General features: G+C 46.4%; 1 protein-coding gene across 1 annotated transcript in view; it reads left to right on the forward strand.

The window, feature by feature from the left end:
- The window catches only part of LOC119180430 (ribosome biogenesis regulatory protein homolog), a 74,478-nt gene that overhangs the window by 185 nt on the left and 60,729 nt on the right, over window positions 1-13,564 (forward strand). The window lies entirely within an intron of this gene.

Genomic DNA, 13,564 nt, shown 5'->3' on the forward strand with positions numbered 1-13,564 from the left:
CCGTGTGAAGTGTAAACACAGCACGTGTCAGACACTAGATCGCTTCTTCGACGGTGCGACCTGTCTAAAGAAAACATTTTCGCCACTCGGTGTACTATTGTAACGTCAACTGGCACTCTGTCATGCGAAATGGGCTGTAGTGTGTCAGGTTTACATGGGAGCTGCTGTGACGCCTTTCGTCTTTGCGCGTCAAATCCCAGTGTCGACTTGACTGCGTGTTTGACGTATGCGGGCAAGTAAATCCCACTCGTGGTGTGGCTGTTCGAACTTGTGTTGATGGCCGTTTTCGCTCGTTTACGTTCTGTAAATATTTATATCCCGCCCGATAGTGGGCATAGCGTCAACAGTTGACATGACGGAAGAGAGAACTGGTGCCTCATGTAAAGGTTCTCTCATTCTCTCTCCCCCCCCCCTTTCCTTCGAGCTTCCGAGATCACGGTAGCCCCGCTTACATTCTCATTATGTTGGCAACATAAATAATGCCTACGTATAACGAATGAGCCCTGCACAAATGCATGTCCTGATGTAAATTCGAAAAAAAAAACAAAAAAAAAGTCATCTGCAGTAAGCGAAGGCTACACCTCAGACAAGTACTGACAGCCGTACGAAAACGTCAAATTAGAAAGAAACATTAAAAGTTCTGTTTGTCGACAAACTATCGCTTTGGTACAAACGTGCGTCCAGCGCATGCTACACTGTTTGAAACCCCACTGTGAAATTTATCAATCTTAATGAACAGCCCTGCAACAAAAGTTCATTTCGTCTAGATTGAGGAGAGGGGTGTAGGAATTGAAAAGTGACTTGTGCATTCATGTGAATGTTAGTGGATATGACAGCCTAAAATAAGCGAATAGGGCAAATTGTCATCCTGGGCTCAAATCATCTGTGTGATTATACAGATTCTGTGAACATCTGAGGTGGAAATTTATTTAGTTGTTTTTACACATAAGTAAATTATTTTTTTATGTGTGAACCCATAAGTATCACTGAAGCAGCCACATCTCTTTTGGCGGTCTTCATGCAGGAAACTTTTTGTTTTCAGACAGTACGAACCTCACATTTTCCGGCATACCAAGCATGTCAGTTTACCCACCACCATTCTCAATTCACTTTTACCTCTTCTTTTTTCAGCCACGTGACATAGCCCTGAAATTTCGACAATTAGCTGTTGTATATAGGAAACAAGATGAGGATGAGCGAGTGGGGACATCAAAATAAATATGATAATGTTAAGACATCACATGCGTCATTCTTGTGTGTTCTAAATACAACATAATGGTGACGAGATTTAAACCCATGCAAGAGCTATGTTCCTGGTGATTTCTGCTGCATGATCACAATGAGCATTCCGGCTGTCCCATGGGACCAGTGGAAGCAGGCCTTTCAGGCGTACAGTGCTCAACTCTCCATGTCTACAACGGCGGAGCGTTGTGCGCAGAATAGCACGGGCGACATCTGCAGTCACAAATACGCCACATCTGAGCATGCCCGGCACTAGTGATGTGCCTGCCTTGCAATACTGATACCTGTTTATCACTGTGCATTGTTAAGAATTTGCTCTGTCGCGATGGTAGCGGTGGCGAAGTGCGGCGAGCCGTCGAGCGGACTTCGCTGAAGCCTTAGCCCGAAGGCGATGCAGGGAGGCAATCCGTTTTGAAAACAGCAACAAAAGTAGCGTTTACTGTAGCAGGTTGTCGTTTGTACAGAGCCGGCCAGCACGACAACGTCGGCTGGGGCAAAATCCCTCTAACATGGGGCCGGCACGGCCTTAAATAGCGTTTTGGGACTCTTCTGCGAGACCAGTTCCCCGGAACGGCACAGTGGCTCGGCTGAGGAGACGCAGCCATACCCGGAACTGCAAAGTGGTTCGGCGGAGGAAGCGACGTTATCCCCGGAACTGCATGGTTCTTCTGCACGGAAGGCGGCGCTGGGAGGGGGGGAGACAATTCGTCGGAACAGGGCTCGATCTCAAGAGACGTGCTGCCGGACGAGGAACATGTCTGTGGCACAACAGCACCCCCGCCGCCAGACAATGCATCCGGAGTTTTGAGCCGTCAGCGCGGCTCGGAAGGAGGGATGCTGGTTGACCGTCGGTAGCCGTTCCGCTCTCTCCGCCCGTTGAGACTTCCATAGGCCTGCAGAGGTTCACTGGAACGACGGAGTCGAACACAAAGCCGAACCACTCTGACCAAAGCAAGCACCCTCCAAATGCTGATCAAGTCGCCAGACCAGCAGTAACCAAATGTTTCCTCGAGATTACGCTGGGCTAACAAATAGCATCACCAGCAACGAATCTCGGGAGGAATACATAATGCGGACACACCTTTAGCTAAGCGTCAGTGCATGACACCGCTAAACCAAACAGAATTGATTTTGTTTTCAAGCGTTTCTCAATTGTCATTTAGGCAGATTCTGGACGATCGAAGCTTCTGAGGATTGCTCAATTTAGCACCGAAGCTACAATTTAACACGCCGAGCAATCCTGAATCACGCACATTGGCGTTGCCTGCAAGCGTCATATTGTCAGCTTAACAAAGTTCGTCCTCCTACAAGCTCTCTTTTCAATGCGCGCAGCCAATATGATCAAAACAAGATAAAACACGCTTGAAAAGTAAGACAATAAGAGTAAAAATTATGAAATAAGAATGAAATAAGAATGAAAGAATAAAACTTGCGTGCGTTACACAAAACAAAGTGAATGTTAACCTACACTGACACGCTTACCAACACGTAATGCCAAACAAAGAACGTATATTAAACAGGCCTTTTACTCAGCCTTCTCGGTTAAATTAAAACACACTGACTGTTACCTTTTTAAATTTATGAAAACAAAATAATGAAACAAACATACCAATGCGTGCTTCTCCAATGAGAAGGAAAGTAAAACACAAAAATTCAAACACATTTATTACTGAATGGCTTATGACAAACTAGAAAAACAATTTTCAAAGCTGATTACATTGTCCATTCATAGTAATGGCAAGACGGGGCCCCTTTCAGACGAACTCTGGGGAGTCGCGCACTCTATAGCTTTCGAGGGATCCGGTCTTGACAAAGGCCCAACGAACAAAGCTGTTTGCCAAATTCGGTAGCAGCAACTTTTGACTTGCATCCGCTTAACTCGAACAAAGGGGCGTCTGCACTGCATCGTTTACGCCACCCCTTCGACCAGCGACCCTTTCGCCACGGTGGGGAACAACCGCTTGTGTTACAGCTCAAGCGCTCCCAACGTTTCCCCACTTGCTTGCATCTACGCGGCATCAGCATTGATGAGGCCAGGCGAAGATCTCGTTGTCCGAATTTTCCCGAAAGTCGGTTTTTCTCAGCGCGCTTCCCGCCTAATCTTGAACTCAGTGACAGTCTGAGCTTCAAACGTTTCTTAGAGGGCCCTTTCATGATCCTACGCCTAGCCCTCAAACTGGTGTCTCGACTGATGACGTCATGGACCTTAATAGCGGCTTTAGCGCACTTGGCGCCTGTCGTCTTTTTGGTGTTATGCTTTCGCCGATGCCTCCTTTTGACGGAAAGGCTAGGAATGCGGGCTGCTTCGACACACCTGATTTCAAGTGTGCTGCCTTTGACAGGCACTGCCAAGACTCTAGACTGGTTAGCTAGCCTTTCTTCGGGCCCGTTGCTAGCTGTCTCTGCTTGCGACAGAACGGGATTCCCGATGCCATCAAAGCCAACCAACACGCCTAGAGAGCTTTTGATCTGTGAGGGTCTATCGCTGTCGTGGATAGCCCTAATTCTCTGGCCTTCGAAATTGGCCTCATGCTCTCTTTGACGCGATTCATCCTGATCGCGTGCGCTGCGAAGCGGCTCCATCTGCAGTGCTTTTCGATGTACCTCGGCGTCCTTAGCTATGCGATGGGCCTCGGCCCCTAACTCTTCGCGCTGCGCCTCAACGTCTGGCTCTGTCAGGCGCACTTCAACGGCTTGTGCTTCGCTTCTGTCCTTATCATCTAACACTTTCCAGTGAGCGACATCATCAAGCGCCACGTGGCGGGCCTCAGCCTACATCGCTTCACGTCGCGCCTCATCCTCACGCTCTTTTCGGCAGGCGTCTACCTTTAGCGCCCTTCGACGCGCTTCAGCGCTGTCTCTATCGCTCCGACTTTCCCAGTCAGCAGGACTCGAAAGGAAAAAATATCTTATCAAGGCATATCTAGCATGACTGAAGTCTCTTGCTTCCTCGTAGGGTAAGCAATTCAAAACATGCGCAATCTTGCGCGGCAACAACGTGGCGAGCTTCTCCACCCAAAGGTTGCGGCTAACACCCACATTACTGCAAACAACTTCAAAATCATCAAGGAAATGCGCGATGTTTTCGCCTGTCTGAAAGTTGTGGAGCTGGCGTTCTGCTTGCTGCCAGTTAAGTGCTTGAATTACGATCAAGCTCTCTCATTTTGAGTGCATGCTCTCTCCTTTTGCGACTTTCCTCAGCCTTCTGCTTTTGCTCACAAATGAGCTCCCAAAGCTCGTCAGCTTCCTCGGCCGTCACATTCCCTGCCCGCATCACCTCGAGAATCGCTTCCCTTGTTTTAGCGGACCCGGCAGAAATCCCCATGGCTCCACAAATTTCAAGGAGGTCCTGCACCAGGTACTGCTCCATCGCGATCTCGTTTCTCGTGATGCTCTGCTATTGATATTCACCGTACTCTAAAGCTAATCTCATGGTCTAGAGCACGTGAATAATAAATTAACACAACAAAAACAAAACGCTAGAGCACGTGAATAATAAATTAACACAACAAAAACAAAACGCTCTCCTAACATCTGCCTGTGCCAGAGAGGTCTGGCGAAATGAACAGTAAACGTTGGGCACTCACCCAACCAAAGTAGCCGACGATGGTCCAACTCGTGGCTGTTGTCGAACAGTATCAGGCCTTCAGGGATCCGGTCCAACTTGCCATGTTGAGATCCGGGGTTGCTTGTCCCAGCTTGCTGAACGATGAGAACAGGGTAGCGTATACCAGCGTAGCCAAACGCTATCACGGCGGTTGTCCTCGTGCTCGGAAATCCGATCCAACTTTTCAGCCGTTGAGATCGGGGTAGTGGGTCCCAGAGCAGCAAAACGTTGAGGACAGGGGTAGCGTATCCCAGCGTATTCAAACGCTAATATCAGGTCGGTCGTGCTCGAGCTTCCAGGGGTCTGATCCGGCGTGCCAAACGTAGGATAACGTATCCCGTAGCTGCCAACCACTGTTACGGCGGTCGTCCTCGTGCTCAGAGATCCGATCACACTTGCCAAACGTAGGATATCGTATCCCGTAGCTGCCAACCACTGTTATGAATTTGCTCTGTCGCGATGGTAGCGGTGGCGTAGAGCGGCGAGCCGTCGAGCGGACTTCGCTGAAGCCTTAGCCCGAAGGCGAAGCACGGAGGCAATCCGTTTTGAAAACAGCAACAAAAGTAGCGTTTACTGTAGCAGGTTGTCGTTTGTACAGAGCCGACCAGCACGACGCCGGCTGGGGCAAAATCCCTCTAACATGGGGCCGGCACGGCCTTAAATAGCGTTTTGGGACTCTTCTGTGAGACCAGTTCCCCGGAACGGCACAGTGGCTCGGCTGAGGAGACGCAGCCATACCCGGAACTGCAAAGTGGTTCGGCGGAGGAAGCGACGTTATCCCCGGAACTGCATGGTTCTTCTGCATGAAAGGCGGCGCTGGGAGGGGGGAGACAGTTCGTCGGAACAGGGCTCGATCTCGTGAGACGTGCTCCCGGACGAGGAACGTGTCTGTGGCACAACAGCATGCAGCAACCGCTTTGGTAGTCAAAAGCACTCTGAATAATTTAGCGAAAAAACAAAAAGCAAGAACAAAAAAACTAAGCGAACCGTTCTCGCTGTGATATGATATCACAAAGCGAGAATAAGTTTAGAGAATAAAAGACGCCTATCCAGGCATTGCTGGTTTCTTTTTTTTTTCATTTCTTTTGGTTCTCTAATGTTGACAGCCAAAGCAGTCACTGCGGAGATAAAGAACCGTAAGAACTTCAAGGCAGGCACATCACTGGCGCTGCGCAAGCTCAGACGTAGCGAATTTGTGACTGCAGATGTCGCTCATGCTGTTCTGTTCGTGACGCTCCGACGTTATAGACATGAGAATTGAGCACTGTACATGGTGGCTTCTGGAGCATCAGATCTTTCAGCCGAACGTCGGAACATGATCCTGCTCACCTGTTCTGACATGGAGGGGCAGCAGATTTTCTCCACACTGAAGCCAGCGGACTTGTAGTCTGTCTCTGCTACTGCTACTCTTCCCAGCTCTTCAGCTACAGGTGACACCGGCTTGACAAACGATGCATATGACACTGCAATCGCCTTGCTTTTGGACTGTTTCAAGTGTTCAGTTATCGTCATCGTGGCTTGACAACGATTACGCCGCCGTCCTCAGCACCCACATGAGACAGTGGAAGAATACGTCACTGCTTTGCAAATTCTCATTGCTGACTTGGAAGTCTTACTGATGAAATGTTACGTGACCAGATCATCTCAAAGACTACGAGTGATCAGTTACGTGAGCGTTTGCTTTTTGAAGCCACCTCACTGTCGCTCTCACAAGCTAATACAGTCGCTAACCAGTACGAACAACCCCTGAGCCAAGCTAGAGAATTTCGTGATGAGGCATCTGTTTGTCACCTTAAAAAGAGGCAAATCTCTTTTCAGTCTCCAGAACAAACAAATGAATGCACACATTGTGATAAGTACAAAGCCAAAGCAATGGGGTATCCTGTAGAAGGCACCACAAACTTTTGTTATCGTTGTGGGGCGGCTGATCACCTTGCAAATAATCTTGCATCTAATGCTCACAAACGCAGATGCTATCGCTGCGAGAAGATTGGGCACTTAGACATTATGTGTAGGTCGTCCAGATACTCAGCGAAAGTTCGACAAGTTGATGACGACAACAGTAGCTCACAGTGTAACAGCAAAACAGTTTGTGTTGTCAAGAGACAAAAGCATGGCATTTACGCATCCGTCGCAGTGGAAGGTCACACTATCTCGTTTCTAGTTGATACGGGATCTTCTGTCACTATTTTAGCTGAAGAAGTATCCTCGGTTTTTTGCGAGCACTTGCCCTTTTAAGTCATCCTCAGTGCAACTTTTCGACTACTCTAAGTCAAAGATAAGAGTTTCAGGATATTTTCTCTGTTCAGTTGCATTTCAAGACAGCTGCTTGCATTCTTCTGTATGTTGTATCTGAAGGCACCACTGTATTGGGCTTAGATGCCATTACGGCACTACAGATGAACATGAAAGGTAAATCACTTCGGTGCCTTGCATTGACCTCCAGCATTCCTGCATTGCCAACTTAGTTACCTTCAGAGTATGAACATCTCTTTCAAAAACAGCTCGGACTTGCCAAAAGATTCAAACGCAATGTTAAGGTTCAAGAGTTCATTCCACCCATTGCCAGCAAGTTACACGACAGCTGCTGTTTACCCTTTGTGAGATGGTGTCAGCTGAGCTGCAGAAACTTGAAGCTCAAGACATAATTGAGTGCCTTGATGCCTGTCAGTGTGTTTCTCCCATAGTTGTTGTTCAGAAAAAGGATGGCTTAATATGAATGTGTGTTGATCTATGAGAGCCGAATAAATCTATAATTGTTGATAGCTTTTCACTAGTACCACATACAGGTGAGCTGTTGCACAGCTTAGCTGGCACAAGTGATTCTCAAAGCTGGATTTGGTGTCTGTTTACCACCAACTTGAACTTGATCCTGAGAGTTGGGATCTGACTACTTTCATTACACATGATGGGCTTTTTCGCTTCCAAAGAATACGCTTCGGCTTGGTTTCAGCCCTGTTGGCGCTTCAGAAAATGATGCATCTCATACTGAAAGGGTCAAAGGTGTACTTTTTTACATAGACATTATTGTCTATGGTCGTTCTCGAGAAGACCATCTTTCAAATCTTCGCCACGTTTTGCAACGGCTTTATAAAGCGGGCCTGAAACTAAACCAGACATGCATTTTCGACATCAACGAGCTCACGTTCCTGGGACATGTTGTGAACGGCAAGGGACTCTTTCCACTAGTGTCATGTCTTCTATTCAAGCGACAAAGGAAGCTGTTGTGCCTTCCAACATAACTGAACTTTGTTCCCTGCTTGGGCTAAAAAGATTTAAGTCCAAGTTTGTCCCCCATTTTTCGGATGCTGTGGAATCTTTACGGGCATCGCTTTGAGGCAATGAACCATTTGCTTGGACGTCAGCTGCCGAAGTGAGTTTCGTCCATTTGAGATCGCTACAAACAACTTGCAAGGTTCTATATATCTTTGACCCAAACCTTCTCGTCATCGTCACTACCGATGCCTCCGCATATGGACTAGACGCTGTGCCACAACAAGGGAATTCTACAGACAGTTGGCTTTGCTTCCCGCACATTGAGCCCAGGAGAAAGGAAATGTTCTGCTGGTGAACATGAAGCCTTAGCATGCTTTTGGGATGGTGAACATTGGCACATGTACCTTTGGGGTCGCCCCTTAATTTTGGAAACTGACCACAGTGCTATTGCTACCTCCTTGTCCACTAAGGGTGTAGGACATCGGTCATTTTCCATTTCACGTTGGTCAGTGTGACGGCTTTGCTATAACTACACTGATGATTTGATTGACATGTGGGGTTTAACGTCCCAAAATCACCATATAATTATGAGAGACGCCGTAGTGGAGGGCTCCGGAAATTTCCACCTCCTGGGGTTCTTGCAGCCAAATCTGAGCACACGGGCCTACTACATTTCCGCCTCCATCAGAAGTGCAGCCGCCTCAGCCGGGATTCGATCCCGCGACCTGCGAGTCAGCATCCGAGTACCTTAGCCACTAGACCACCGCGGCGGGGCGTATAACTGCACTGTAGAGTACCGCAAGGGAAGTGATAATGGAGTGGCTGATGCTCTCTGTGGACCGCCTTACCAGGAGAAACCGGTCAGGTTACTGATGATGGGTTTGCTTGCCTTCTTTCTCCGATATTACCTATGGCAGAATTACAAGCAGTGAGTGCATCTGACTAGATAATCGAAAAAGTCACGGACTTCATCTTGTGATCTTGGCCTGAAAAAAAAAAAAAATCTTTGGTAGCGGTGCTAATGCCATATTTCTATGTGCGTGCATAGCTACTTATTATGCACAAGTTGCTTTACCATGGTAAAAGGATCATAGTTCCAAGTATCCTTACTCGTCGTTTGAAGGAAGTCGCACATGAATCGCATCCGGGGATCAGTCATACGAAAAGTCGACTGCGAGAGTTGTACTGGTGGCCTTAGATGGATGACTCATCTAGAAGAACTGGTTAAAACATGTCTTGTTTGCGAGTCATGTGACAAATCTGCACGGCCTATTACAGCCTCTATGCAGCCAGTAAATATCTGTCAAGTCTTGGGAGAAAATGGCCATTGATAGTATTGGCCCATTTGAACGAGCTTCGATCAATTGCCGTTACTCGGTGATGTTTATTCATTACCACAGCAAATGGCCAGAAGCTTTTTTTGTTTTTTGAAACAAGTTTCTACATCGATGGTCACGAACTTCCTGATACAAGTGGCTACCTGAATGGATTTATTTCTTATCACAGACCACAATTCACCTCAGCTGAATTTGAGGAGTTCATTCGGGAACATGGCATATGCCATTGATTTTATTTTGTTTATACCCCACAAGCAAACGAGCTTGTAGAAAGGTTCAACAGAGTTCTCAAGCTTATAGTCCAGGCGGAAGTATACAAGCGGCATGATATCCATGTCTGAGTGACGGACTATTTGAGTGTCTACCGCTGCACATCTCATGCCACAATGAAAGTTGCACCTGCCGTTGTCCTGCACTAACGACTACCACGAACTCGTTTAAGCATTGTTGGATTACCAGATTCTTCATTTCACGAAAATCCGGCTGAGTCGGTGAAACGGCTGCATCAGCGTGTCAGACAGAAACAAGCTTCATCTAAACTTTACACAAACTGCCATCGTAGAGCCCAGACCAGAAATCCTGCCATTGGCATCTACAACCATGTGAGAAAGTCGTTTGGTCACAGGAAAATATCCTCGCACTTTTCGGAGCCGAAGAAAATTATTGAGCAACGACGGCCAGCTTCATTTCTTTTGGAATACGGTCGCATATGGAACTCTTCCAAATTTCAAGCAATACATCCAGAAGCCGCGCGGAAGCTGACAAGCAGTAGGCCTGGAATTTCAGCTTGAAATGTGCTCTCTCTGAACAAGCCTTTTCAAAGTAGTGCACCTGCGAGTGAACATGACGACTGTCCACCTACGCCACAGCAAAGGACATTAGCCCAAATCAACGATGAATCAAGGTAAGAACTATCATCACTGTAGAACAAAATGTCCGGCCAGCCATAAGGAAAGAACCGACAAGTGAAAAAAATTGAATTGAAGCTCTGGGACTATGTGTTATGTGAGGTATAGCTTTTTTTTTATCAACCGGAGAAATGTTGTATATAGGAAAGAAGATGAGGATGAGCGCCTGGGGGCACCAAATAAACACGATGTTTGGGCTTCAGATGCATCATTCTTGTGTGTTCTAAATACAACACTAACTTTTGATCATATCCACATAGAAAAAAAAAGGAATGAAGACCCTTTGAAAATGAATGGAATTATGAATGAAAAGTTTTTGTCGTAAATTTGGGAGGAAACAGGCTCCTTTAGTGAATCCATTCCATGGCTACTTAGAAAAGTGTTGCAGGGCTCCTTTAACTACCACGAAATTTTTTAGAATCCATCCAGTACGAGTGGAGTTACAAAGATTTGCATGGCTTTCTCTCATCCCAACGGAAGCGCAGTGAGCTAAACAGAGAGGAACGGCACTAAGGAAGAAAATGCGTACCTCATGACCTTGAGCACTTTTTTTTTCCTCTCTTAATACTTTGTGACTTATTTTGAATGAGATCACAAGTGGGTGTGCTTAGATCCTGGTACAAATGAAAAGGCCATGAATTATAGGGGCACATTCAAGTATACCTTTAGCGGTTCGAGTAGGATTTAAGTTTTGAAATTGTACGTAAAAGTAACCAGAAACAGGAATGTTGCAAACCCTGTTTGAAGAGCCTGTCTGAGTTGTTCACTTTGCTGTAAGCAGTGCAGTACTTTTATGTACATCATAATTAGTGCAATGAATTAAATTCTATACTTATGTGTCACCACTCTATTCTGTGCTGCTTACGAGTTGAAAGGAGTTGGACCCTGTGAATCAGCTACAGATAAAATATGTTCAGCCTTGGCACACGCACAGCAAGCAGCCATGCACAAACTGCTCTCACTGTTCTTAGCACAGTGGTGCACAAAAAAATGATAATACTCGGAAAGTAACACCAAATATGTCACAACACAAACCTGTACTGTCTTTCATGTTCCTTGCATTGTGTTATGTTTTTTTGTGCACCAGTGGGCTAAGATGAGTTACCAACTTGCCCAACAATCACACTGTTCGCAGCATGTGTTTTGTGTATACACTCCGTGCACGGCGACTGGTATGTCGCCCTGCAGTCGTCAGAGCAGACAGCTGTTGAGAGCCCGAGCTAAACCAAACGGTCTCCCAACGCTCGCTAGCATGTAGTTTATCTGAATCATGAACTGCTGCATAATTTATCGCACCAAAGGTACATGTCGTGTTTTGTGGGAACAACATTTTACAGCTTCTCGACTTGTCTTTGCTTTATAGGGCATCGAGTTAAGTGGACGACAGGTTTGAGATGTAAAAAGTGTTTGGTTCCCGCTCTCTCTGCCGTCTCTCGTTCTGTCACTGAATGCTTGAGTTGGTCTCAGACACCACCTCTGCAGGTGCAATGATATTTCGTGATCTTCCTGCTGTCATAGAGCTGGTGAGAAAAGAAAGTTGTGCAAGATATTTTAATTCAGCTCGAAACTGATGAAACGCTCTAATGGACCTTAATAATGATTAAATAGCAGTCTACCCTTTGCAGTATTGGGGAATGCAATGTGAGGTCAATTAGTGCTTTATTGGGTTGATAGGGTCATCAATTAAGGGACCAACTGAGTTACGTAGCATATTACCGTAAACACAACTAGTCGCCCAGCAGCGCTGCGCGAACACGGTAGGATCAAGCTAAGACTTTGATGGGTTTGTTGACTCTTATTAAACTGGTGCAACTGACCACAGGGGATCGGCCATAAAGTTGGTGGTGCCTTGTTATATGTAAAGGAATTTGTTGATAATTTCAAAATAATTTGAAATAAATCGTTTTTGAAGCAAGTAATTAGCTTAATTCACAAAAAACAGTAATGTTGTTGAAGAATAAGCTAGTTTTAGATAACCTTAGCATTCAATTTGATCGTCTCGTAGTAAAGCGCATTTGTAATCGTAAATGCTCCATTGGCTAAAATCAAGTGCTGTAGCCCCAGAGGAAAGCACCACCGGAAGTGATAAATTTAATCCCACCCTTCGGAGTGGTTCATCCAGATGTCTTCGTCTTGTGATTGGTAAGCAATCTGCATGTTAGGAAGAAATGATGCAGGGCAAAAAGTAGCAGAACTACAAGGTGAGAAACGAAGCTTTGCAAATGCTGTAGTGGTGGATGTGCGTTTCGGAACACAACATAAACAACGCAAGAGGTTGTAGTGAAGGAGGGGGACGTCACGGTAGCCGAAGTGATCGCCACTGTACAAGGTGAAGCGAAAGACAGAATGGGGCTGCCGTGTCCTTTGTGGCCGAAATCGTACCATGCTCTTTTTCTTGCCCGCCCCTCAAGTTCTTAGCATACCCGCGCCAGCGGTAAGGTAAAGACCCTGATCATGATGAGCGAGGATGATGCTGGGACGGTTTCAAGCAAAACGATTCGCAAGACTCGGTGGCTGAAAATCACCGTGGGACAAAGCTGTAACAAACGAGCACACCACCAGCCACTCACTGTGATTTCCACGGCAAATGGTCGTGGAGCCATTGATATTTCTAAATGCTCCGAGTATTTTGCAAGTACGCGGGTAGGGGGCTTGCCCCAATAATGTTTCAAGTGTGAGAAAACGACAGCTAATTGCAATAGTTATCAAGAAAACATCTTGCATTGCACACACCTGAAGCACACATTTGCACTCACTAACATGGGAAATGTGGCGGCTTTCGTGCAGGTTTTTCCATTTATTCTTAGTGGCATTGTGGAAAAATGTCTCCCTACGTCATCTTAAAATCCTGCTCGAAGAATCAACGCGCCTGCCACGGGCGCTTTTGCCACCATAGCTGTCCAAGCAATGAGGAGATGTTGTCTCCTATATGATTCTGAAGATTGCGCACCCGCTGCACCACAAGTGGCACTGTGCGCTGCTTTCAAAGCACCCCCTATAGGTCCCAAACGGTGCGTTTATGGCTTCATAGTAGCCACAGATACAAAATTTTTTTTTCTGTGATTGATGGTTTTTTCGCGTCCCCATTTCTCGACCGGACGCACTGATGCATAAGCTTTCCGCTGCTTTAAAAAAAACAGTCGCTGTGAAAATTAGCTGCCAGTCAACTCTCGGCATTAACCGGCAGGGAGACTTTTCTACCTCTGTGTCCGTCTTGTTTTCCTTGCCGTTTGCTACCATTGGTCTTTCTTTCA

Source organism: Rhipicephalus microplus, chromosome 7 (genome assembly GCF_043290135.1).
Source record: "Rhipicephalus microplus isolate Deutch F79 chromosome 7, USDA_Rmic, whole genome shotgun sequence".
Taxonomy (NCBI): Eukaryota; Metazoa; Arthropoda; class Arachnida; order Ixodida; family Ixodidae; genus Rhipicephalus; species Rhipicephalus microplus.